Raw genomic sequence first — 27551 nt, 5'->3', positions numbered from 1 at the left:
TATGCATTTCTCTTGGAATGAGATTTTGGGCTTGTTTTGGTACCTCTTGTGTGAGTAGAGGCACTGCATTTCAGTTTGTTAAATCTTTAAGTGTTTTTCAGAAGGTCTTGGAGAGAGATACCTGAAGCATCATTGATGATTTTTCCATCAGCTGTTGATCCTGTGATTGTTCCAATTGGTACTCAACTGTTTTCAAGAAAAGTTCCAGAAAAGACGAGTTCCTGAGTGATCTGATCCATTTTTCATCTTAAGCTTTAAGTATTTCTTTTGTGTAAAAATGTTATGACAGTTTGTTGTATTTTGGGCGTTTTATGTTCATTGTTGTTAGAGGTTTTATTTAAAGAATATACTCAAGAGCATCACTCCAACTTGAAGTTTGAGTCCTGGCCAGACTCTGATCTTAACTTGGACGGATGTTGTTTGCCAACAAAGCCCAGAGGTTTCTGCTCCAAAAAATAACATGCAAGTTATCTTGACTTGGCAATTTGATCCTATTAATATAAAAGCTGAATCAACTTTGAGGTGAAACCTAATGTCCTTGCCCGGGAAAGGGTATCAGAATTTTCACTGAAGGAAAGTGTTTCAGCAGTTGGCAGTCTCTGAGGTGATGGCAAAAATGATTTGATAATCACGTTTCATTTTCATTGGTATGCCGAATTTTTTCTTTGTGTTAAGCATTTTTTTATTGAAGTCTTTTGTCATGCTTTATAGTACTCATGTCATGTTTTATATCTCAAAAAAATTGAAATAACCTTCATGGTTCAAAAGGAGAGGGGAGGAATGTTGAGTGCAAATTTAAGCAGAATCCTGAATGTTGAGGAAAAATTAGTATGTTTTAAACTTTTGACAAGTTCTTTTGTAGAGTCCACTTCACCGAGCATCAAGTGGAACTGGAAGAGAATCCTTTAGTCTTGAGCAGAAACCCAGAGACAGGATGGATTGGAAAATCATTTAAATTGAAGGTTGGGGCATGGATTGTGCTTGTGTTTTCACAGGAGCTGAAAATGAGCATCAGCAAGGCATGAGAACCTCTGCCAAAGTCAACGGCATCAGACGCTGGTGCAAGAAACGGAGAAGCGAGCACGCAGACGTGAGCTGTCAAGACTGCGGACATCTCTTCGTTCGGCGTGCAAAAGATTTTGGGACTTGGGATTTCTCTTGGGACTTGAGTGGTGTTGCATTTAAGAGATTCCCACAGAGAGTGAGGCCTCTGAACATGCAGTTCAATCAAGTATTATACTTGTGCCTTATCACCGCGAGGCCTAACCAGAAATGAGACTGGGGAGACAGATCTGGGTTCACAGAGCATGCAGGGCAGAAGACCCCCCCTTTGTTTATTATACCTAATATATACCTGTAGCAGGGTGACCATGGATTGGAGAGTGGTATCCCCACCTCTCTACCACATTGGTCAAGGGGACTGTCACACAGTTTTGTTTGTCCCAGCATGGAATGTGACAACAATGGCTATGTTTATAGAACATAGCTGGTGTTTACATGAAAAGAGCGTGAGAAGGTACAAACCTTCTGCTTAATATGAAACGCTCACTAGCTAGGAAAAACTCATGGCAACAGTGCCTTGTGTTCTCACTGCTTGCGTTAGGCAGTGGGGTGGTTTCGTCCATGATTCAGTCAAGGGAGAATGGTTGGGAAACTCTGGCCAATGCATCAGAGTTGAACATCTTTCGTTTGATATACTCAAGATCAAGGAAATTCTTTTCAATATGTTTTATGAGTTTTTTAGCAGGCAGGTGATCGAGCAAGTAGTCGATCCCAGAGGACATCCCTCCAGCAATTTCACAGTTCATTTTCAACCTAGTGGACAAATGGCATGTTCAAATGAAATTCTTTTCTGTGGTTCTTTGTGAACCTCGGGAATGAAAAATTTTTGGTTCAGCAAAAAAGAATTTGTGCAAAAAATTTGGTCTTTTCTGGAGTGACACAAAAAAGATAACATCATAGACGTCACTCCAAATCATATGATTTGTAAAAGTGCATCATCTTGGTGTAACTACACTGAGATGTCAGATAAACTATCGAGCCAGGTTTCAATGCAATTCCCAAAAGGAATCTTTTTCATTTGTGAAGACAGGATTCAGTCTGTGATCCCTGCATATGTCAAGGATGGTCCATGCAGCAATAGGAGATTTTCTTTGTTAACACCCAGCATGACATTGATAAAAGAGCAAGAGAGGAAAGATCTGTTGAACAATATGATCCAAGTTGTGATGGCAATGCAGATAGTATCAGGGATGATTTTAACACCATTGGATCAAAGGGGCTGTTGTCGGAACAAGTATGCCCATGCCACTTCTCTTGCACTGAATGATTTGTTAACGGATATTGACAGTGTGAGGTGAAAACAGAACAGCAATTGATTATTCATTGCTGACTGAGACTCGAGTAGATAAGTTTGAGGAGATATCATGAGAACATAAGACAATTGGAAAAAGGCTGTGAACCAACTTAATATGAGAACTGAGCCTTGAATGGATGGAGTGTTCAATTTATTTAACCTTTTATCATGATAGAGGGAACTTTTGAGAGTATGTGTGTATTTCCTGTTGAAGCTTGTGATTCTTCTGATGTTTGTGCTGTGTTTGCTTCAATGCATACGGCGGGCCAAGAACAGAGTTGTCAGAGAAGCATTTTTACTGCAAAGAGGAGGGGGAGATGTCGGAGTCTAGAACATCCCTCTGGCCACCCTGGAGGGTTTGGAGACCGGACAGGGGGGTCTGGGATCTGTACAAGGGGGTCAACCAGCCTCACACAGAGCCCAGGAGGACACTGCCTCTGATCCCTGGCCATGGGAGTGAATGCCCACATTGTATGAAGAATCACAAGCTGAGAGAATTCAAAATAAGCAGTAGTTAATCATAGAATGTAAATGTAGAATCTAGGATTTTTAGTATATGGGGTTGAAGAGGCAAGATGGAGGAATTGGAGAGTGGCCCCTATGCTCCTTGTTCTTGCTCTCGTCCCCCATCTTTTGCTGAGTTGGATTTTAGAGATTGGTTTAGAGTAGAAATGACATGTTAGCATAGGTAGTAGGTATTGGTACAATTTTGTAAATAAAAAGTACGTTTTGGACGGTGGTTGGGTCAAGGGTACCGTACATAAGGTGCAGGGCTCTCTGATCCGCCCAGTCCGCCGCGTGTCCTGCTCTGCTGGGGATGCCTTGCAGAGCTGAGAAAGATCTAAGATAAGGTACCCTGCCAGGGAGGCCTGGCAGAGCTGAGAAAGAACTGAGAGATAATGAAGAATAAACAACCTTGGAAACACGCACTGGCGGACTCAGCTTGTCGTCTCTGGCTCCGGCATGAAACACTTAGGGCAAAGAGAAGACGAAAAACCTTATTACCTCGGGGAAGAGCAACCCCGAGGAGATTCCCAGGGAACAGCAACCTTGGGAGAAAACCTTATTACTTCGAGGAACAGCAACCCCAAGGAGCATCTCAGGGAACAGCAACCCTGAGAGTCATGTACTGTATGCCATTGTTCAAAATAAACTATTGATCTGTGTGTTATAGAAATGTTTAACTTTAAAAGAGCTACATCACAGGAAGGGGTGAGCGTCCAGATATAAAGGAAGTATAGAATATTTAGGCACAGAAGAGTACACTAAAAAGATGGGATACAGAGCTGAAGCTGCAGAAACTAAATACGATCTTAAATTCATAAACAATCTTACTTTTAGCTTTACTGGTTAACATAAAATTTTGAAACACGTCCAAGTAAGATAAACTACGTTAACTACTGAAAAGATTTTGGGTTTCTTAATGTATATTCCTCTTCAATAAATTTTAAAATAGTGAAAAGGATAGTATTTTCTCAGGATAGTTATACCTGCAAATAACAATCTAGAAATTGATCTACATGTATTTACACACTTGATCTGATATTTATTGGCACTAACATTTTTTGCTCCTGCACAGCAGATCCCACCACAAATTCTATGCTTTGGAAAGTTATACTACATTAGTAATGAGAAACTTAATTTAAAAGAAGATTGCAGGTTTCAGAGGTCAATAAACACAGTGGTTTTAGCATTTCCTTAAAAAAGAACCAAATCATTTCAGACACCACAGTAGTTTGACAGTTTATCATATTTCCTTTTTGTGTGTGTGAATAAAATGTGAATTAGGCTGTCAAAGTAACTGGTGCTAAAATTAATCTTGCCAAAGTAGCAGAGCTTAACTTCCTAAAATGTCCAAGTAATATTGTTGTATCAAACCCACCAGTAAGGCAGTACCTGTTCCAAAAGCAAACAATACAACCACTTCATCTATTAAAAAAACAACCCCACACTATTGGAAACAATAGCAAAAAAAGAAATTGGCCAAATAGTAGTGATTGTTGCAGTGCGGATTTGGGGAGGTCCCCCCGGGGGGCCCCCCTGGCCCTATGTTCACTGGTATTTGCATGCAGACAGGCAAGGAGACCTCAGACGGCTGGTGAGGTGCTGATTAGATGAGGATTTATTTGGAGTCCGACCCCAGGAAGGCAGCATGGTTTCTGAGGGAGAGGGGGGAAGGGGGGAGGAGGGGGAGAGAGGGAAGGGGAGAGGGGCAGAGCCTCCACAGGCCTCCAGAGCAAGAGAGCGAGCCCCCTCCTTCCGCACCCTTAACAGGGAAATTCGAAGTGGGCCAGGATTGATTCTTGGGCCAATGGGATTACAGATACATGATACTGCAGGGGAGGTTACAGACTTGGGATAAACCGTACATTTTGGAGGGGTGAGACAGAGCATACCATTTAAATAAAATTCAATTCCACAAGTGATCTTAACACAAATTAATAATCTTACTTAATGGAATAACAACAAGTGATTTCACAGGAAGCTTGTTCACAGGCTTACATCAGCCATAGGCCTAAACTCTTTGCTGGACAGAACACAGAGCACTCAAGACGCGAGAAATTCAAACTCAGTATGCAGAAATCAGTCCCAGTAGTGATTAACTAGGATGACTACACTGTCAGTTTGGTTCAACTGAGAAATCCAGCATCAGATCCCCTCTAAGACTGAAATCAACCTATCCAAGTATTGGTCAATAGTACTGGACTAAAATTGAATATCATTAAATGATTTATTAACAAATCATTATACCTGATCATTTTATCACTGATATTTCAGGATGCACTTAACATGTTCAAACATTAAAAGCTGTTGTGAAAATTAACAGTTGGCACTCAGTCTTATTTTAATCATGTTACTAAGTGATGTAAGGAAATAAGCTATTTTTAGTGCATTAAAATACAGACTCCTAGAAATTAACTAGGAATCTGATCTAGTAAAAGAACCAGATAAATTCCACTTCTCCAAACAAACACATATAGTAGGTTGCCTATAGGGGGTAACTAGACATCCAAGAGGTAAGAACTCTGGGAAATTAAATGCCTTTGGATGAATATTTGCTTACAAATTGTGCTGTTTCATTCTCAGAAGAAATCATGAAACAGTATTCATGTGATCATAAAGCAGCAATTTTTCTTTAGAAACCCCCAAAATTGCTCTTAAGCTTACTCCCAAGAATGCTAATTTAATTGCTGTGTGCAAACAACTAAACAGAGAGAAAACAATGTCGCTGTGAGCCTCGCCAGAAAGACACACGGAGCCGGAGTTTGGAGAGATCAGAGAGCAGCAGGGAGAATCCTCCTGCTTTGTTTATTACTTCCTATTATATACTTCTAGCAAGGTGACCATGGATTGGAGAGTGGGCATTCCCACCTCTCACCCACATTGGTCAAGGAGGCTGTCATTCAACCTCCCCATCTCTTGGAGAAGGAATTCAAAACAATGACAATATTTACAAAACACGATCTCCTGTTTACATTAACGAGCATGAGAAGGTGCACACTTCTACTTTATTATGAACGCTCAGCAAACTAGGAAAGTCTCATGGTGACAAAACAACATAAATTGAGCAATGACAATGAACTAGGTGAGAAACAGTAAATCAAAGGACAATATGGAATAATTATTTCATATTTGTGTTATTTTTTAACTTTAAAGCAAAGATTATTGGGGTGGTGCAATACTATTTCATATTTAGAAAAACAGTTAAGTATTCTGCTGTTTCATAAGACTTCACACATTTTCCTCAGAAAGCTTTCTCAGAAAGCTAATACATAGTGTTTAAAGATTTCAGGATTCTTCCTTGTCCTACAAATCTACCAGGCAGTCAGTCATTACAAATACCTGCTCCTAACACCTCAAGCCAAAAATCGCTCAGAACAGCTAAATAACAGTATCAAGTCCTTAACTAATTCTACACTGTTGGAGTAAAGCACTTATCCTCCCTTTTAATCCCCTATAACTCAATTAATTCTTAAACCTTTTTCCCAATGTACAATCTACACTTTTTACAGGACATTTTCTGTGCCAAACTGCCCTGCTTTATAATAAAAATTAGGTACTTAACTCCTTCTAAATGAAAAATGAATCAAAAAAAAAAAAAAAAACCCCAACAAATGACAAAATATGAAAATACCAGTATTTTGAAAAGCAATAAGGCATTATCTGAGTCACAGTCAAATTTCACAGAATACACACACAAATAAAACAGATTCTTGTTATAGATATTTAACTTCAGCAAGCACACTATTCACTCAAATCCTTCTTTAAGAAACTTAAAGTTGCAGAAGGAAATCAGGAAGACTTCCAGCCTCATACAGTCTACTTGTCAGAAAGGACAAAAATAGAATGAGAAAAATTCTTCCAAATTCATGGCTTAAGTGATAAGATCTGGAATTCTGACCTGAATTGATACTCAGGCTTTTAGATAAGATGTTCTATTTTTGACACAATGCAACTGTACTGCCAAGCTTTCCACTAATCTAGGTTCACGAAGGGTGGGAAGTTTACATGCTCACTAACTCTAGCCCCCAAGGATGGGTGGTGCTGTTGACCTTCAGCTTCAGAGTTTATAGTCTCAGGCATTTAACTGTTTAAAACAGGAGTCATCTTGATGATTTAGATCCAGGTTGAAAAAGGAAGAAGTTCTTTCTTCACCCATTTTTCCAGTTCTGTCATACCAAATACATAAAAATAAACTGGCATAGAAAAGGCATAAAATCACTGGTTCTTACCTGGAGACTCCAAGCAACACTAACCCTCGAGATGTTTATGGGATTGACCAGAAACTTGAAACTGGTATAAAGGTTGAGTAGAAAGGGACATTTATCACCGTGACCAGTGTCAAAGAAATATCCACATGCATAAGGTACTTGCTGCAAATCCTTACAGCTGATATAACAGCAATAAAATTTTGACTTTCATTTCATCCTAGCCTCATTTCTAATTTTCTGGTGAATGTCATAAAATGAAAGTGACATAAAATATTTTGATTTTAGTGAAAATATTTAAACATGAACAACCCATTGTGTTGCCTAGTCAGGAAGAGAAATAACAAGTAGCTTAGATTTCTGAATAAAGATGAGGAAAAATACAAATGTCAGAAACACCAAACGATTAAGTAACTTGTTAAAAAAATAAATCTGAGACAGGTATAACAGAACTTCACTTAAGACAAGCAAAATAAGCAGGATATAGTATAATATGAACAGAGATTAAATACAGACTTCAAAAAATATAGTTATAATTATACAATGGTATATCTTACCTAAACCTGTTTTTGACTTGTTCTGCCTACAGATTTGTACCTTACTTGAGACATCTAAGAATTAATGATGCCAGATGATCAATCTACTCTAGCAACAGATGAAAGAAAAAACTGTGTAAATCCATCCCAGTACTTTGTTTTGCCATCAACTCTGTGATTTCCCACAGAATCAAACTGTGGAACAGATCCTTTAATACCTCTGACAAAATAGGCTCCTCAGCTTTAGTTTTTAACAATATTATTATCTATATAAATGGCCTTTCTGATACAGGATTAAAATCTTGCCTCAGAAATATTGTCTTGCTATGCACTGTGAAGCTTTTTTAATGCTTGTCTGACTTTATTTCTACTTCATAATTGTCACACTCCAATTTACTTGACTTTCTGTACTGTTTTGCACAGAGCATCGTGATTCAGCAAAAGGGGAAAGCAGAATGATCATGCAATCTGCAATTCACTGTAGGAGCAGGGCATGTAAAGGCAGCACAGAGGCACCTACCTACAACTCCACGAAGCAATGCAGCAAATGAATCAGACACAGACTTTAAATACACAAACAGAAATCCTCGAAGATGAATTAGTCAAAATGAAATACTTTGATGCAGGTCAGTGAAACTGAAAGATTGTTTTGTATTCACACCTCGTAAATGGCTGAAGATGGGAAGCAGGGGGGAAGAGCTGCAGAATAACAACTTACTCAGGAAAATAATTTATCGAAAAGAAAATTAAAATCCCCAGTCAAATATAGTAACTCAACAAAATAAAGAAACAATGTTTACATTGTACTACGTAAGTTGCAACAAACTTGTAATTCTCTTATACCTAATAAGGTAAAAAGAAAAATACAATTTAAAAAATCCACACAATAATCTTGGTATTTTACACTACTTTCGACAACTAGAGAGGTTTTTCTAATGAAAAGGAGTTATTGGATGGATGACTTAGTTTGTTCTCCAGTTCAAGTTTGCTTTCTTTCAATTTTTCAAAGATCCAGAATATATCCAGAAGTCTGTTTTGTAGACTTAATGGTCAAATAATTATTTAAAATAAGCAGATTAGCACAATTCCATCCCCTGCAAATATCAGTGAACGTATCCTCAGTGACCTCGATTAGACAAGACTTCCTACAAATCAGGTTCAGCTCCAGTCTAATACAACACCATCCCAGAGATGCCTGGGGAAAAGGAGACTCAGAGGTGACCTTAACACTCTCTACAAACTCCTGAAAGGTGGCTGTAGTCAGGTGGGGCTTGGTCTCTTTCTCCAGGCAGCAACTGATAGAACGAGAGGACACAGACTTAAGCTGAAATACAGGTTGGATATTAGGAAACTTTTTTTTATAGAAAGAGTGATAAAGTACTGGAATGGTCTGCCCAGGGAGGTGGTGGAGTCACCATCCCTGGATGTGTTTAAAAAAAGATTGGATGTGGCACTTGGTGCCATGGTTTAGTTGAGGTGTTAGGGTTGGGTTGGACTTGATGATCTTGGAGGTCTCTTCCAACCTGGTGATTCTATGATTCTGAGAAACCCACAGTGAAGATTTGATAAAATGGAAAAAACAATCCAAAAACTTCAAGCAGAAATGTTTCACTTCCTGAAAAACTCTTTAAAAATACACTATTTGAAAAACTTCCTTTAACAATTCAGACATTACAGGGTTGGCTGACTACACATCACTTTGAAATTATAATTAATTCAGCATTATGAAAATTATTTTCTTTTTTTCCTCTTAATTTTGCTTCAATCAACCACTTCTCTTGATCAATGCACGACAAAATAATACAGCATGTCTTTTGTTTCATCCCTATGCTTGATTACTCTTGGCAGGTTTTTTGGTCTAATGAGCAAGCTGTTTGGCTACAGCTACCTAAGTTAAAACAACTGAAAAATTCATTTGTCAAATCTGAAAATACATCTACTTCATTTTCATACTTAAATTTGTTTTATTGCAGTATAAACGAATGACACACATTGACATATTCTAACTCAGTTGTATAAATACTGTGAAAACTTTTACAGCTATAGAAATTTTAGCTTCAACTAGTACTTTTTTCGGTAATTAAAAAAAGCATCTTTCTGCTATAACTTAGCAAGAGTAGGATCTGTGTATGTGGGAATTAACCATGTACAAATTACTAATCTTCATCTGCATTAGAATAAAAAGCATTGGTATCTGTAGAAGAAGCAGCACTAACCAGATATTATTAACCAGATGAACTTATTATTATTAATAATGTTTGACAGAAATTTACAATATTTTAGGGAAAAGATCTCCTAACGTTCATGCTGTTGAATAGTCCAACTACATTCAAACTGGGCTGGAAAGCCACAGACCAATTGCAAAAAAATTCAAGATCCCCTTACTTTCCAGCTAAAGAAGTATGTTTGACAAGAAAGATCTTTTTAAAACCTAAACTGTGTAAGATGCTATCACATCTTACAACAAGATAAGCACTGTTAGAATCAAGCATCAGCTTTGCTCCACAGAATAATTTCTCACCTTTTCTTTAAGTATTATTTTTATAATTTCTTCCACTTTTCTTGGAAAAGCTGGAGTTCAAACAAACATTTTCTTTACAATCTCTACATGTTTGTAGCAATACTTGCCTTGTTCTTATGTGATATTTATAGGAATGTAAAAAAAGATGTAGTTCTTCCAGTCAGCGACCTGAAACTATTGGAGATAACTGCCTCACAAATCTGAGATATGAATTCAGAATTATTATTTCATTCTGCACAACACAAACACTGTTAAACCCATGTCACCTTCAGTATAGATCCAAAAATGATCTGCAATCAATGGGATATCAAATGGTAAAATAAAACTGCAGACATGCTGAGGTTGGACCTATAAAATACTTCTCATATTCTGTGAGGCATTTTGCTGCTCAGAACGAGGGACAGACAGCGTAAAATCACTTTACATTGTTATTGATCTGATGTACCAGTTAGACTAAGCATGTGTGTGCCCTCACATACACGTGGCCTCATTCATTTATTATGTAAAAAAACCCAAACAAATTAAAAAAAAAAAACCAAAAAAACCCACACAAAACAAACAAACAAACACCAACAAAAAACCCCACAAAAACAAAAAGAAACACAACAGCTCAACTTTTCCATGTGCTGAACATCAAATACTCTATAATATTAGTACTTTAGAACCTTCTGGGGGAAAAATATTATTCTCTTCCAATGAGTTATGTTACTCAAAAATGTCTTCCATTTACAGAAGCTGTGCTACAATCCAAATCTAGAAAATTTGGAGGAAAACTGAATAGTTTCATACACCCTGAGAAACTATCATTGATACATAGGAATGAAAAAAAAGAAAGAGAGGAATTGTAAACATTCAGCATATGTAAAAAGCATGTAAACACAGAAGGGTATGGTAGCTTGTGTCCAAACCACAGTTCTACCACTGTGTAGAACCCAATTTATAAATCCACATTCAGTCCTAATGAAGAAGATTGAAATATTCTGAGATTTTATATGTCTACATTATTCACTCTGCAGTACAAATCTACATAGTTAATTGTACTTCTGCATATACCTCCCTCTCCATCTTTATGAGACTACACCCGCAGATCTCAGAAAGAAATCTCATGATTCATAATCATGTTACACTTAACTTGGCTAAGACATTACTTACAGTAACTACAAGGCAGTTTTGGGCATATAACCCTGCATGCTTTGAGAGGATATTTTCTTTTAAAGAGTCCATGAATATCAGTGGCTATCACAGGTGGAACCAATTGCCTCTTTTTCTAACATAATTCAATCTTTTCATTAATAGTGTAAAGAAATTCTGTCCTCTCATGCCCCAAGTACCAGAGTTCATCAAAACAGGACCTTGTAACTGCCTACCAAGTCCTGACTAAAGTTAAATGTATATACCTGTAAAAATACACACAGGTATGAAAAATTGAACAGTTTAACAGTTTAGGAGAGAAATTCTAGACTAAGATTTAGAAAAATAGTTATGCACTTAGTGTGCCTTAATCCAGTTCATGTATGAAATACTGTGCACTATTTGCAATACAGGGACCAATCTGACAGCTCTTTGCTGGCTTTGTAAAGGAGCTGTTCACATTCATGTTTTTTGTTCCTGGATATTGGAAACAAAACTTCCTACCTATTTCTTAATATGCTTAAAGATTTGAACACCAGATTAAGACAAGTATGTATCCTGGTGATTATCTTAATGAAAATTTGAAAGCCATTTCTCCATCTTCCTTAAGATTTGAATTGGCTTGCATTCCAAAACCAATTGTGAATTTTCACATAAAAGCAATTGTCTTTTACTGACAATGCACACAAGAAAATTCTATAAAGATGGTGGAACAGAAATCCTTTTAAACAGCAAATTAGCATAAGAAAAATCAAGCACTCATTCCAGTCATTTCATATTGGGGCCAAAGAAGGAAGCACTTCCAGATCAGACCAGTATGAATTTAAATAGTATTCTTCCTCATTCTTCTGCAAAACAGCATAAATCTGTTGCCTAGATCATCTGGGATTATTGTAGATAATTAATTCCCTCACAGTGCAGGCCTTAGAGAGCAAACCTTAATCTGTGTCAGTAGCACACAAAGATTGCTGAAACCTGAAATGCTTTTGCCAAAGTACAATTTTTGGGTGTAATATAATCTGTCAGGATATAAGAAAGTAAGTCACTATACGCAGGCAAGCATGTTGTCAAATCCAATGGTCTACTCTGGTCCTAAACTTTATGAATACAGATTTCTCAGAGCTTGACATGGACTTTCTAAATCTGACCAAAGTGGTTAATTTACTCTGTTGCAAAAGGCTGCAAGGCCACTTTCTACAATGGATTCTTGTCACTGCTCCTTTACCTACCAATCATTTTCATTTCTAAGAATCACTGCTTAGGTACTCTCCTTAAGTGATGCCCCAGTCACCAACACAAACCTTGCTAAATCCTTAAACATATATGCATCATTAAATATAGACCCCCCACACTGCTCAGATTAATAACTTCCCTCTGTTTTAATGAATAGCTAGTAAAACACATCATTTTTCACACACAGTAGCATACAACAAGGAGTAAGTTCGGTACTTCTCACTGCTACGCCACAAAGATTTAACAACTGGAATGAATTTTATCATCAAGAGCAAGCTCAGAAATGTCAAAGGAGTTTGTTTTCAGCTGCATGTAGGCCCAGTTTAAGTGCACTACATAAAATTGATGACTTGTAGGCTTTTTTAGAGAGATACTGAATAAGCTGCAAACTGACAGTCTCTTCTGAATCAATGATTATGTATCACATGAGAAAATAAAAATTTAGTTCATAAGTATTTTCTGCAGCAAAATGTCAACACTGGGCAGTTTGTAAGAACAACATATTAAGATAATACTTTTGGGAAGTGGTAAAACACCAAAAAGTTTGAATTATTTCAATCTTTTAAACCCATTCTCTTATTGTGTTCTGTTAAAGCAGCCACTTGCAAAGATAGTAACAGATCAGTGAAATCACATCTTCATTGTAATGTGAAATCTTTGTCATGGGTTATAATTTCATTCTGTCTCTCCTTGTGTCTTGTCCAAGGTTGGTACCTTAAACTGCACCATCTTTTTTAGGTACATCATTAATTCCTACATAATTTTCCCTACTGTCATCTATCAGAGTGAAATGGGAAAGTAGAAGTGAAAAACCATTAAAAAAAAGATCTAACAAATACTTGAGATTGTTCAAATTAGGTAAGAATTCCCAGTGAAGCTCTGATCACTGATATAACTAGCCACTATCTTTTTTCTTTCAGAAATCAAATTTCAAGAAATATGAAAATTACAAAAGCTTTAAATACAATCTCCTATGCTGGCATTTACTAGCATTGCCTCCACAGTATTTGTTTCTAAAGCAAACAGGAAAGATTTTTAGCATTAAGCATAGTGGGACTTGCAGAAAAAGAAATGCCCTATGGTTACTAAGACACTAAAATATGTCAAGTTAGGACAAATAGGATAATAGAAAAACAACAAGTAATAGGAGAAACACCATTCCAAAATCAATATCAAAAATTTAAAAAAATGTCTACATTATAAACATTAACACAAAACAAAATACAGCTATTTTACTAAAGTACTTTTTCAATACTGATAGAAAAGTGATAGAAATACCTTGGTTGGAATAAAAGTTGCCTGATGCCTGAATACATGGGAGTTGCTCTAAAGCTGGGCTCCCAAAAAAGTAACCAGCTGCTGAAGGATTTTCTTATTTTCTTATCCTTCAGCATATCTTGCGGGGAAGGGAGGGGGTTCAGGGACAACGCGGACACACCACAAGTCATGACAACATGGTCATGACACAGAAACAACACACAACTGCTTAACTCAGTCGAAGGAGTCACACTCAGAAACTGCCCAACACTTGGAAACATACTAATCCAAGCTATTATTCTCTTTTCTGCAGATAGTTACATCAAATACTTCAATTATTATGAATTAACAGAAACAGAGGAGATAGGAAGAAAGAGGAAATGGCGTTAGTCTAAAAATATTCTCATTCTGCTCAAGCCACTGTTTTCTATATTCTGCCACCCCTTACAAAACCTCTTAAGCATTTTTCCCTTCTAATTGTAAAGCCAAGATAGCCTATGCAGTTTCTGTTACTGTTACCATCTATTTGTGTATTACAAAGCTATTTATACTACACTATAATAAGCACAGATGGCTAAAGTCAATCCCAATAAGATTTAATGGAAAGACAAGAGAAGACTGGGTATCCATAGCCACTAAATAACCTACAGCATATAAAATAAAGATTATTCTTCAGAGAAAGGAGATAGAGATAAGATGAAACAATGTTATCAGCTTTACTTTAGATTATGAGGGCAATCTAAGGAAAAGCACATTACCATTTACTTAACTTTTAAACGTTAGCTATATAAAGAGCTTCCAAGTTAACGCCTTCCAAGAGACATTTAAGAGTTCAGTGTTAACAACAGTTTGAGATTAGTAGACTCTGCCTTTTCAGACAAAAAAGTATTTGGCACTAGAAACAGGCAGCAAAAACAGACCATAGGAAATGTAATCATGGGAAAGACAAAAGGAATCCATACTTGAGAATAATTAAAAGCACATATAAAAATTAGAAGCCTTTGTCTACAATAGGGAAGAAAGGAAAAATTAAGATTTCCATTACTCTTTCCCACTAATTTGTTACATTCAATTTAGAAGTTATGAACAATTCAATAGTTGCTTAAATTTCCTTAATTAATTAAAACTAATACAAATTCTTAACACTTTGTCATATTTACTTTCCCATATTTCAGAGTTTAAAAAAGAGCACTCGGGTCCTTATTAGTTCTATTTCAAAGGCAGTAATTATAGGTGAAGGTACTAAATACTTATTCTTTCGGTCAGACCTCCTGGGCTCCAAATTTTTTCTCCTTCACCATATTAACAAGACTCAGATCATACAAAGCAAGTCATGGAAAAAAGTGACTGACACTACTTAAGAAGTGCTTGTAAGTTTCAGCTAACAGACTGGCACGTGGAAAAGATTCAAAGCCCTATTTGCAAAAATAACTTTACATTATTACAAGATCTTGGTTTAACTTCGGCTTAAGGCAACATAAGAAAGAAGCAGCTCATCTTTCATGTTTTGCAATTCCATTTCCTCCTGATGTCATGATCATGACATTTATGCCATAAAAGAGCTGCTGTACCCAATAATAAGGTTTTTTTACCCTGAACCATAAAAAGTACTGGAGAAATAAGACCACCAAACCTTTTTTCACAGCTAAGAAGGTAACATGAGTTAGAAAAAAGACAATGAGTGTTGCACTATTCAATCCTAAATACTGAGTTCTTCCAAACTACATTTAGGACCCTCCATAAACTTCTGATAGGCTTCTTGTCCATTGCAAAAGTCTTGTTGAACAGAAGTCCTCCTCCTCAAGTAAAGGCACTGGTACTCCACTCCAGAAGCATGAAAACCTTCTGAATGTTTACATGGTAATCCCACAAAGAACTTGTGATGAATCCCTCTTAAAAGGGCTTTGGCTTGCTCAATGGTACAAAGATGTAGTTGGGATCCACAGTTGGACAGAGATGTTCTGCTCACAACAGTAATGCACAGTTGGCATGGAGCTTAATTGAGGGGTAGTGTTTGTTTTTGAGAAGCCTTAAACCTCCAAAACAGACAAGGGAATAATTAATGCTGGCTATTACTGAATTGGTATGGAGACCGAATATTCAATTTATCTCCTTTCCAAACACACAGGTTTAGTTTTCACTAATGTTGAAAAAACATACTCTTTAAATACTCCCCTTGAAAGCCAACACAAGCTGCCCAAACTTGCCATGTCTTGTAGAAGGCATTACATTTGATGGTCAATGTGAGAACACCCCACAGCAAAGCAGAGTAAAAAGGAGTACTTCCAGTGCAAACTTCCTCTTCATAGATGCTTGGTTTTATGGCCTGTTCCATTTTCTTCTACCTTCTTTACCCTTGATAACTGTATTAACATGGTGGGATGATAGTTAATACAGCAGTATGGTGCAACTGGTTGCAATGATAACCAACCCTACTATTTCACAGCACTATGACAAAGTTGTGGAGTTCATTTATCAACTTAAATTTGAAAATACAGCAATCACTTTAATTATGACCTCTGAAAAGAAAAAGTATGTATCACTAACAAGCAAATTAGAACCCAAAATCTCTCTTCCAGCAGCAAGTAAAATTCACCATATAAAACAGTCTTTTTAATGAACACAAATGCACAAGACACTTTACAAATATCAATTACTAAAACTAGCTACTCTACAGAATCTTGCTTCATTGTATTTTAAAGAAATTAAAAATAAAACTTCTGAAAAGAAAGTCTGAAAGTTTTTCAGATAGTGATACAATAGGTTAAAAAACTATGGTTATATGCAATTTTGTCCAACTGACTGTAAAAATAATATAAAAAGACAAAATTATTTTAAATTACAAAGTCACTGTGTTTTGCTCTAGGATTAAAAACACCTCCACTATTTGGAAAGTAATCAGAAAGAAAAAAATAATTCCTATATTCCAATAATCTGTTTTTCTCCACAGATTTACAGCATTATGAGTAATGAAGGTTTGCTAGATAAGATTTAGGATGTTCAAAGTAGGAGTATAAATGTTATACCATTTCTCAATCACATTTTTCAAAAAGTGAATCTTTATTTCAGACAAACTGCAGTATATGTACATATATTTATCAAATATCTAGTGCTATCATCATAGATAAAACCATAACCACAAAGCATTATCAATAAAACAAAATATCAATGAAGAAGATACCCCTAAGAGCATCTACCGAAAAGCCTCAGTTCCCAAGCCTGAAATAAACAGAGGATACATTCCCATGGGCTAGAACCTCCCAGCATCATGACACCACTGGCTGCTAAAGCAGCCTAACCAGGCAGCTTGGAAAACCTTAGTAAACACATCAACCCTGAGACTTGTTTTAGTGACAGATGTGAATAGTTGCAGCTACTCAGCAACTGGAGTGCAACAGCACTAAGAAGGGGTTGTAAACTCTTCCTCTCCTGCACTTCAGGCAAAAAATAAATGTACCCTCCTACAGAACCCAAAATGTTCCACTTGCCCATACAACTTAAGGGAGTTGATATTTGACATACCCCATCTCCTCCATCTTTAAGATGGACAGTCCCCTATTTAAAAACAAGACCATTCTCAATTTTTGCACAAGAAAAATGGGAAGGTAGGTAGCCTCTAACACACATCTAGTTTCCCATTGTTACATGTTAAGGGACAGTTCTTGCTCAGACCTATTGCAGTATTTTCAACAGATTTGTCAGAATGATCAAGACCTTTCACAAGAATTGAAGTCAGTTACAGTTCTGCCTGTACAAAGTACTGAAAAGATCTTAGCTAATAATCTCACATTAATAACACTTACTGACAAAACTGACATTTTAGAGGATGTTAAGAGAGCTAGGTTTTGGGGTTGGCTTGGTTTTTGGTTTTTTATAAATAAAATAGCATGGTTTATCAGGTTCTGTAAGGGTTCCCTTTCTGACTGTGTTCTTTCTCTCTGTGATCTAAAACTCTTAAACTGAGCCAATGAGCCAGAAGTCAGGGTCATTATCTTTCACATTAATCAGTCCTGTCAGTTAAGTCTTAAGTTAAGCCTTTAAATACTTTCAATACTTCTTTTCACACCAGAATTCCATCTCATCATTACATCTGTAGGGTATTTAAAGCCTGCAAAAAATATCCTACTCTGGCCAGAGAATAAAGTTATAGACACAGGCCTTGCATACCTTGATTTTAACTCTGCAAGACAGTTACCCCTACACGTTTCAAATGCTGCCATTCTGTTCCTTAACAGGAGGCCACACCTGAATCACTAATTACATTGCTAATTACAATTTCAAAACCAACAGATTACAGTCACACAAGTAAATTTACTAATTATACAAAATTGCAGGATGGTAAATCTTCTCTACCATGTTATATTTAAGTATGATAATTGATAAGTGTTCTTACAAGATTTTTTCTAATGGATTCTCATACAGGTAGATTAACATAATTTGGGGGGGGTTTACAGTTATATGTTATGAATTACTGAAAACTACCTATGCTTTAAAGGGAGAGCCTTGAAAAATTAAATAAATATTCCAGACATAAGGACATAAGCATTCTGCACAGGAAATGAAAGCATACCCTTCACTGAAGAAACAGCCTTATAAAATTTACACAGTGTAAAAATAAGCCAGCATATTTGCAAATTGCCTCAGAAGAATCAGTATGCAGTACTTCCTCAAAGCAGTCACTCTTAAAATCCTTGGGGACACCTACTTGTCACAGAATAAATTATCTGGCTAATATCCAGTATTACAGTACATGTCAGTGGGCACCCAGGAGACGGGCATTAGAGAGCACTTAGCTTCCTCAGCCTTGCAGGTTAGTCCTTAGATAAATGACTTTGCCCAATTACAAAACATAACTGATGTACGTATTTTGGAGTTTTCTAGCAGCAGTCTTTAATCCTAGAACATTTCTATAGCACCAGATTTTAGCTTGTGTTTTTTTTTCTAAAATCACAGGTCTCAATGCACAGCATACTGAACAGGTATTTTTCACATAAACCTAAGCTCTTTTATTTTAGATATTCAAGGCAAACAAAAATATCTGACTACTGATTAGAAGCACGCAGCAGATATCCTGTTTAATAAAAAATATTGGGAAAATAAGTTCTCCCACAACTCCAGTAGTTCTTTCCTAGTTGCTTAAGATAAAAAGCCAAGTTTGCATCCCACATGCAACACAGACATAAAGCTGGAAAATACATGCATCACAAGACACTCCAGGTCTCAGAAAAATAAGAGACTTCTTGGAGACATTTACTTCAGTTTGCTACAGTAAACTGCAGTCACCAGCAGGCTGTAGAATAAGAAGAAACCTGTTGCCTCTTAAGTTGCAAACCAAATCAATGCTTTACACCAAATCAAAGAAATCCAGTAGGTTAAACAGTAAAGAAAACAGAAAATTATTTTGCACGGTTGGAATTCAGGTTTTTAAAAGTGACACCAAGGGATGCAGGACACTGGATGATCAAAGAAAATCTTTTCCACTGAAAGAAATGCGAACGGCTTTTGAAAATAGGTTGTGTTTCACTTCACTTGCAGCAAATACAGCCCGAACTCGGTGCACAGGGGAAGCACGCTGAGGACAGAGCCACCTTACAGCGGCAGGTTTCGTAACTGATGAGATTCGGGTCAGGCTGGGGCTGCTGCTCCGGGGCTCCGAGCACGGCGCTCCGGACACCGCGCACCGCCGCAGCGCTGAGACCCCGCACCCCTGACACCGCAACCCCCGGCCGTGAGCGCTGCCCCTTCTCCCCCGCCCTCCCTGCCGGCACTTCTGACAGGGCACGGCGAGACGCGGCGGTGCCGCTCGGCGCCGCTGCCAGGTGCCCGGGGAAGGAAGGGGCCCTGTCCCGGGCGGCACCGGCGGGGCGAGCCCCTACCCCGGCCCGGCGCCCGCACCGCATCCCTTCCCGCAGCGGGGCGGGAAACGGGCGGAGGGAGGACAAACGCGGGTCTCCCCCTCCACCGCCTGGCGCCCCGCGGGGCGGGAAGCGGCTCCCGCGGCCCGGCCGCTGGGCCCCGAAGGTGCGAGGCGGCCCGGGGAACGCCGGGCGGCCCGGCCGCTCCGCGGCGGCAGCGCCCCGGGAACTGCCCGGCGGGACCCCCATCCTCTTCGCCGAGGTGCCGCAGGCAATTAATTAAGAACTAAAATTCGAGGGGAAGGGGGAAAGTTGAGGCTGTACCCCAGCCCCTGCTCCCCAAGGGATGCCCTAACACCCTGCAGTGAACGGAACCAGCGGGAGCGGGCTGGGCGCGGCTGCTGGCTGGCAGGGTGGAAGGGCTGAACTTACGTCTCGGAATTTGTTCCACTGCCCGACCTCCTTGTCGTACTGGGAGATGGTCGTGAGCCATTGTTTATCGTCCAGAAAATTGCCGCTATCCGGTCTGTCCCCAGCCGCCGCCGCCGCCGCCGGGCTGCACCAGGCTGCTGCACACACGCACACCAAGGTTGCCGCGAGCATCTGGGCGAGAGAGGACACGGGCAGGGGGGTTACCCACAGCGGAGCCGAACCCCGCCTGGGGGCTGCCGGCGGGGCACGGGACAGCCGCCTGCGACAGGCCCCCTCGCCCACCTGAGAGCGGCGGGGGGAAGGGGAAGGGGAGGCTGCCCAGCCCGTCACCTTGCTGCGAGCCCCGCACCCGCTCCTCGCCGCGGCCAGAAAGGCGGCCCCGCACCCGCTCCCTCCCCGCACGCGCCGCCGTCTGCGGCCGCCCGTCCGTCCGCCCCGCTCCCGCGCCGCGCGCGCCGCCCGCCCCTCGCCCCGCCCCCGCGCCGCGTCGCCTGCCGCACCGGGAGAGGCGCGCGCCCGCCGTTCCCGCCCGGAGCTGGGCACCCCGCACCACCGGGAACAGCGCGGGGCCGGGAGCACCGGCACACCCCCGCCGAGCACCGCCCGGCCCCGCAGCAGCCGCGCGATGCCGCCGCCTCCTCCAGGTGGGGATGGATGCCGCTGGAACTTCGCTACAGCTGCGTTGGCACCTCGCACCCTGAGCTGGATTGGCGAAAGCCCCTCGGCGGACGCGATCCTTAAACTCACCGTCATGTCAAGATAGAACTTCCCGCGCTTTCAGGGCAAGGAGAGACGCAAGCTCGCGGATCGCCTCTGAGTGCTGATGGAGGCACGCTGTGATGCCGCCTGCCCGTGTTATCCCTCTTGTAAGGGATAGGGAAGCCTTTTTCCCTCCCTTTCTGGTTTTTGTTTTTTAAACAGCAACAGTATATTAACTCGAAGCCTTCAATGACATCTGGTTGCTTTGCCGAGTTAGCTAAATTTAATTTAGAATTGAGCAAGGTGCAGAAATAGTTCCATTACCTTTCCAGCATACCTGCCTCCATATTTAAGTTCTGCCATCCTGTTGACCTAATTAATCAAATTATTAATGTTAGTTTTATTCCCTGGACTTGAGTAACACTGCTCTTTAGGTTTGTATTAGCTGCGTGTTGCAAGGATTCGGCAGAGGGAGTGGGGCAGAGACTGCGGGGTGGGCTCTGTGACAAGAGGTGCGGGACTCCCGTTTTGGGATTTTTTGCTCCCTTTTGGCTCCTACCAGCGCCACAGTGGAGACACTGCGGCCACAGCTAAGCCCTTCGGCAAAGCTGGCGGTGCCTCTGAGAAAGCACAGCTAACAAAGGGCAGAAAATGCTGCGCGGAGAGAGGAAGTGGGAACAGAAAGGGTGAGAAACAACAGGGAACGCCGGGGCCAGAGAGAGATGAGAAAGTGCTCTCCATGGCAGGGCACTGCAGACCCTGGAACACTCATGCCAGAGTAAAGGGATATACTCAGAGAAACTGTAGCAAGCCCAGACCAGAGCTCATTTTCCTGAAGAACTGCAGCCGATGGGAAAGCCATGCCAGAGCAGAGGAAAAGTGTGAAAAGGAACAAGCAGCAAAGAAATTGTTACATGCTGACTGTACCTGCCCTCAATTTTCCCTGTGCTGGTCAGGGAGAGAGGAGCCTGGGAAAAGAAGGGAGAAAATTTTAAAAGTGTGTCGTCTTCCTTACCCCTACTGAAACTATGTACTACATTTTTTATTTTAATTGGCAATTAAACTTTTCCCAGTCAAGTTTGTTTTGTCTGCAACAGTAATCGGTAAACAGTGTTCCTGATTCCTTTCTATTAACCTATGAGCTCTCTCACTCCAGTTCTTCCTATACTTGTCCTGCTGAGGAGAGGGGCTGTGAGCAGCTGGGTAAGCGTTTGGCTGTTAGCCAAGATTAACCCACCGCGAAGTAGCCAAGTATGTCAAGTACACAGCACTCTCAGTGTAGTTGCTGAAAGTATTTTTTGTGGTAAAATATGAGTTACTTTCAGAGTTGAAACTAGGGTCTTGTTGGAAGGCACACAAAAAACACGGAGGCAGGAGGTCTGCAGTGAAGGGCTGCTCCCCAAAAAGAGGGTGAGCCTGTTTATTTCTTCCATTTTCATACATTTGTGGGTCTGGTTATGGATTGGCTTCTGGGGTTACTACCTCTTCACCCCACTGGCCAGACCAGCTTTCAACTAACATTATTTTCAGGCTAGAAATATGTAAACAAAGGACAGTGAACAAAAACAAGAAAGGTTGTTTACACTCCAAAGTGTGAGAAAGTGAAAAACTGACCCTTAATATTGCACAGAAACTAAAGATCTGACTCCATCTTACGAACAAGTAGAAGGCTTTAAAAAAACTCAGAAAAACCAGAACAACAGGGTCAAGTCCATCAAGAGATTCTTTGATGGCAGAAAAATGCCACTTCATGCAAAAAGAGAAGGGATTATGAGATTGCCACTGAGTTTAGCAAGTTTTGATTTTGGTCATAAACTGTAACTACAGACAGATAGTAAAGTATTAATTAAATCAAAGAACCTACATTATACAGTACATAATACATGCCATTTTGTTCCTAAACTTGTATCACTAAAATCAATGAAAATCCTGTCACCCGTATGACAGACAGGATGATTGCAAGATTAGAATTTATGTGCCTGACTCTAAAAATGCTACCTATCCAGAATGACATTATATTCTGTAATAAATGAATCATAAAATTCAAAGCAAAGGGGTAGAGGGTCTGCACAGAGGCTAAATAATCAGTAAAACAGTCATGTTATTCTCAGGGTGGGTTATAGAGTCAGTGCTTTATAGAATCGTTCTCTGACAATCCAGTTTCTATTTGTCAGTCTTAATGTTCATTTCCTACAAATTGCTTTGCCCTTTGGCAAAGAAGAAATTTCTCTATAAATCTAATGTGTTGGGGTTTGGGGTTTTTTGGGGTTTTGTTGTTGTTGTTGTTGGTTTGTTTTTGGTTTTTTTTTTTTAAGACTTACTTAAACTTTTTTAACAGCATCCCAGTTCCTGAATTTGTGTTTTCACTTACCCAGCAATGAAGGTGATCTATTTTTGTTTTGGTTTGCTTCATGTGTCTTTGACAATTTCATCCAGATGATATTAGTTAGCATTTTTAAGTTATTGTTCATCTTTCCATACTTAGAGAAGAGGACTAAAAGTGGCTAAGATTTGCATTCAGTTAAAATCCTTAGGAAGGGGAAATCTCTTATGATTTGAGTTTTAAAAGTTTCACTGCAATTTGTCTAAAAAGCTATCTTCAACACCTATGACTGCAGTTTCTACTGACAACACACACTAATGATCAATTTTATGTAATTTTGCCTGAACCAAGCTATTTGAAGCCTTTAATAATTCTAAATGTATTCATTATAATTTTAAACACTCTGAACTCTACCTAATTGATTTAAGAGCCTCATTCTGATCAAGGACTTTACACAAGTTGGTAGTTCCATTTATTCAAGCACACAGTGATACTTGATTGAAATGGCATTTTGAAGATACAAAACTAAGAAGTTTTTTTTTTCCTCAATGATTTCATTTCTCTTCAAAGATTAAACTTATGTACCTTGAGAAATATTCTTTATTTTAAATGTACATACATTTCTTACAGAAAATGTAACTGTATTGTTACATACTGATGTGTTTAACAATAGCATCTTTAAGATGTGACAGGGAATCTGTTACTGCAGCAGTGGTAAGAGAATACTAATGGTACAGGAACATAATTTTGAACTGAGAGTTTAGAAACTGCCTCATAGCTCTTTATCATTGTCCAATCAAGAAGCATTGCTATTATTAACAAAAAAAAATTCTTCTCCATTCCAAAATATTATCTATTTTACAAATTCTCGTTAACAAATATTTCAATATTAAGACTTACTAATTTAGAATAATAACTGTTCCAGTGTCTTCCCCTCTGAGTAGCTGATGTATCCTACAGGGATGCAAGCAATGAAAATGGTGTAGGTTGTAATATACTTGCAAATTACAATACTGGCATGAGTAATATGGTTGTTGCACAAGGAAAAGGATGGAAAGAAGAAAAAAAGAGGGAGTATACATGTAAATATGCGTTTTGTGGATACATCTGTGTGTTGTATGAAAGAGCATTAGAATTATGCAACCTATGTACAAAGATATATATTGGAAGAAAAGTTGGTATGCATAGGTTACTGATGGAATAGAAGGGACATGCTGATAAATTTTTAGGAAATGCAAGGAAATTTATGCCCTGAACACTGTCACAAAAGTGCCTTACCATTTCCTGCAAATGAAGAATATGTTCACTTAAGGCAATTGAGTCTGGAGTTCATTTTTTAAAATATTTTAACTGAAAGGGCTGTGTTATTATATTTGAATAAACTTATGTTGAAGGGAATCCCAAGGGAACATCTAGGTATCCTGAGACTAATTTTGAAGCTTTGAGAAAAGCTAAGGTTACAGTTAACAATAGATGTTGCTGATTTAGCTGAAATGAATAGATAAGCTTTGCTGAAATCAGTTAAAAGTTAGAGGGTGGTTAAAAGAAACCAGATTTAAGATAAGCTACCCCGGATTTAATGACTCATTGCATGTCAAACAGAGAAACTAATCAATACAACACCAGGCCTCCTGTTTCCAGAAACCCACTGAAATAGTCCTGGAAAACAGGAAACAGGGAGTTCTACCATCCATCAATCACATCTGCATTGAAAAGGTTGAAAGTTTAGAAAGAGGAAGACTGGTTTTACTTCCTCCTTTTGGTGACCACTCCTCACAAAAAGACCACCGACCCATTTCAGGGAACAGACTACGCATGCTTAATAGCCTTTTTGTCAATTAGCATACGAAGCGGAGAAGAGGAAGGGACAGGAGTATGAATATGCATTTGTATTTTGTGTATTCAACATTTTTGTAAATAAAAGGCTTTGTAATTACCTGTGATCTTTGCAGTGCGCATTAGGGAGCTATCCCACGCGCTGCCCAGCGTCGCAATAAACATACACTTTCTAACTTTACCTGTTAGAGAGTCTTTTGTCCGTCACAGTTGAATATTGATATTAGATCGATATTCATATTTTAATAAATCAATCCCACTGCCCACAGGCAAAGCCAGATGGACCTTGTTACTGCTGGCAGATGTCGATCCAAATCTATTTCTAGAATCACTATCAGTGGAGTTTGTCAGTGATAGAAACTCCACACTGATCTGTGTCAGTGGGTTTTACTAGACCAATTTTAGAAGACATTTCCAATACCTGAAACAAGTTGATCTTGCTGCAATTTAAGCTTATAACTTATGGTGAATCCTATTCACCAAAAGCATGAAGAACAAATGATTTTTCCTCTGATCAGCAGGCTTTCCCATATTGGAAACTATTGTAACCACAGTTTGCATTTCATCCCAGTCATGTGTTTATTACCATATTTTTACCCTGTTCTGTTAATCTTATACCATGATTTTGGGATCTCTGATCACTTTATTATCCCACTGAATTGGACTATGAGGTTTTTGCATTGTCAATGTCTAGAACACTAGAACATCATTGAACAGAGGACTTACTTCATAAACAAATTATTTTGGCTTGATAGGATTTGCATCTTCTTTAGTATCTTCCAGACATCTAGACATTAATGTGCTGAATTACCTGTCCCTGTATCTTCCAGAAATTGAAGGTAGAACAACAAGAATTTAATTTTCTGACCCCTTTTCACCCACTTTTTTGAAGGTCCCTTTTTTTAAAGAAAGCCTTTAATTTTCTATGGTTTTTCACAGTCATCTCGTACCTGCTTGTTCTCTACAGTTTCTCAAAAGCAATGAATAACAACTCTGAGACCCTTTCAAACAATTCTGTGAATATTCAGGGCAGAGTTCATAAGATGATTACAACAATCTCATTTTTACAAAAATTACAGAATAGATTCATTACAGTCTTAGCTCTTTTTTCTTGTCATTGCTGTGATGACTGACTTAACCAACTACATGCCGTTAATGATTGGTGCATAGGTTTTTAATTACTTTTTCTTACTTTTCTCTTTACTGCATTCTTCCTTTACAATGGAACTCATGCTTTTCTTTCATCTTTATAGTAATACTATGTTTGCAATTACTTCTTATTAACCTTGATGTCTTTTGCTAGGTGCGTCTCAACTTCCCCTTGACTTCTGCAACTTGTGACTAACTGCTTTGAAGTATTCATCTTTCATTCTTCTTTGATTTTCATCTTCTACTTCAGGCCACTGCAGGTTTCAAGATTTAATGTGTTTGTCCCCTATGGCTTTCCCTGTTCTTCTGCTATTACTGCAATTTAATCCTTAATATTTTTCCTGTAGGGTAAATGCTCCAAGGTGCTCATATTTCTCATTCTTCATGAATTTGATTAGATTGCTAAGCACCTGTGGATCTCTGCTAACACAAGTACTGTCAAAAAGGCAGAAACCACAAAGATCCAGAGAGCATGATGGTCAGCATTAAGGACACATCCATCTGTTTTTATGGAGAGCTTACATACACCACTGAATAAGGTATTGTTATGTGGACCTGTCCAAAATCAGAGGCAGAAGACCACCTCAAGACAGGTCTAAGCAAATGTCATGGGTTGGCACTGGCCAGATGCTAATGCACCCATGAATATGTTTTTCTTAGCAACTACTATGGGATGTGATCAAGAACAGAGCAGAGCAGGCCCAAAACTTGAAAACAGAAAGAAAACTTTATTAAACTACATAAGAACAGAAAATAGAAAAGAAAAATACCCTAAACACACAAAAACAGAAATGAAAACCTCCCAGAACATTTTCTCCTCCTCCCCCAATTTCTACCCCTTACACGTTATTCTCCATAAACCAAAACCCTGGGTTCTCAATCAAAACAATCACTACTCAGACAAAACTAATCTTCATTTCGGCAAGGGAGAGAGGAGTCTCTCTCACACCATAGACTTCCCCCCAGGAAACACAGGTCCACCCTTCAGTGTTTCCATGTCACCTGTTGCCTGGAATGCAAAATCAACAACACGGAGGCAGAGGTCTTCAGTGAAAAGCTGCTCCCCACCAAAAAAGGGGCCAGCCTGTTTATTTCTTTTCCTTTTATAATTTTGTGGGTCTGGTAGCAGATTGGCTTCTGGGGTTACTACCCCTTCACCCCACTGGCCAGACCAGCTGTCAACCAACATTGTTTTCAGGCTGGAAATATGTAAGCAAAGGACAGTGAACAAAAACAAGAAACGTTGTTTATGTTCCAGAGTGTGAGAAAGTGAAAAACTGACCGTTAGTATTGTACAGTAACTAAAGAACTGACTCCATCTTATAAGCAAGTAGAAGGCTTTAAAAAAATCTCAGAAAAACCAGGGCAACATCTCACCCTTTTTAACTTTACAAAAAGAAAAACAGAAAAAAAGAAAAATGAACAAATTTACAAAAGGCGTATATACAAATTCAACCACTTTCTGTGGAGGAATCATCAGAGTGACCACTCGCATCATCAGCATCTGAGTCATC

At 39.1% G+C, this 27551-nt stretch overlaps 1 protein-coding gene across 1 annotated transcript in view; it reads right to left on the bottom strand.

Moving 5' to 3' along the window:
- The window catches only part of SPOCK3 (SPARC (osteonectin), cwcv and kazal like domains proteoglycan 3), a 215418-nt gene extending 195234 nt beyond the window's left edge, over positions 1 to 20184 (bottom strand). Inside the window, exon 1 of the mRNA XM_063424260.1 lies at positions 20031 to 20184. The gene's annotated coding sequence lies outside the window, so the exon portion shown is untranslated. The remainder of the gene's footprint in view (positions 1 to 20030) is intronic.
- Between the last annotated feature and the right edge of the window lie 7367 nt (positions 20185 to 27551).

This window comes from Prinia subflava (assembly GCF_021018805.1).
Source record: "Prinia subflava isolate CZ2003 ecotype Zambia chromosome W unlocalized genomic scaffold, Cam_Psub_1.2 scaffold_2cwr_NEW, whole genome shotgun sequence".
In the NCBI taxonomy this organism is placed as follows: domain Eukaryota; kingdom Metazoa; phylum Chordata; class Aves; order Passeriformes; family Cisticolidae; genus Prinia; species Prinia subflava.
This window is presented reverse-complemented; position numbering and strand designations above follow the sequence as displayed.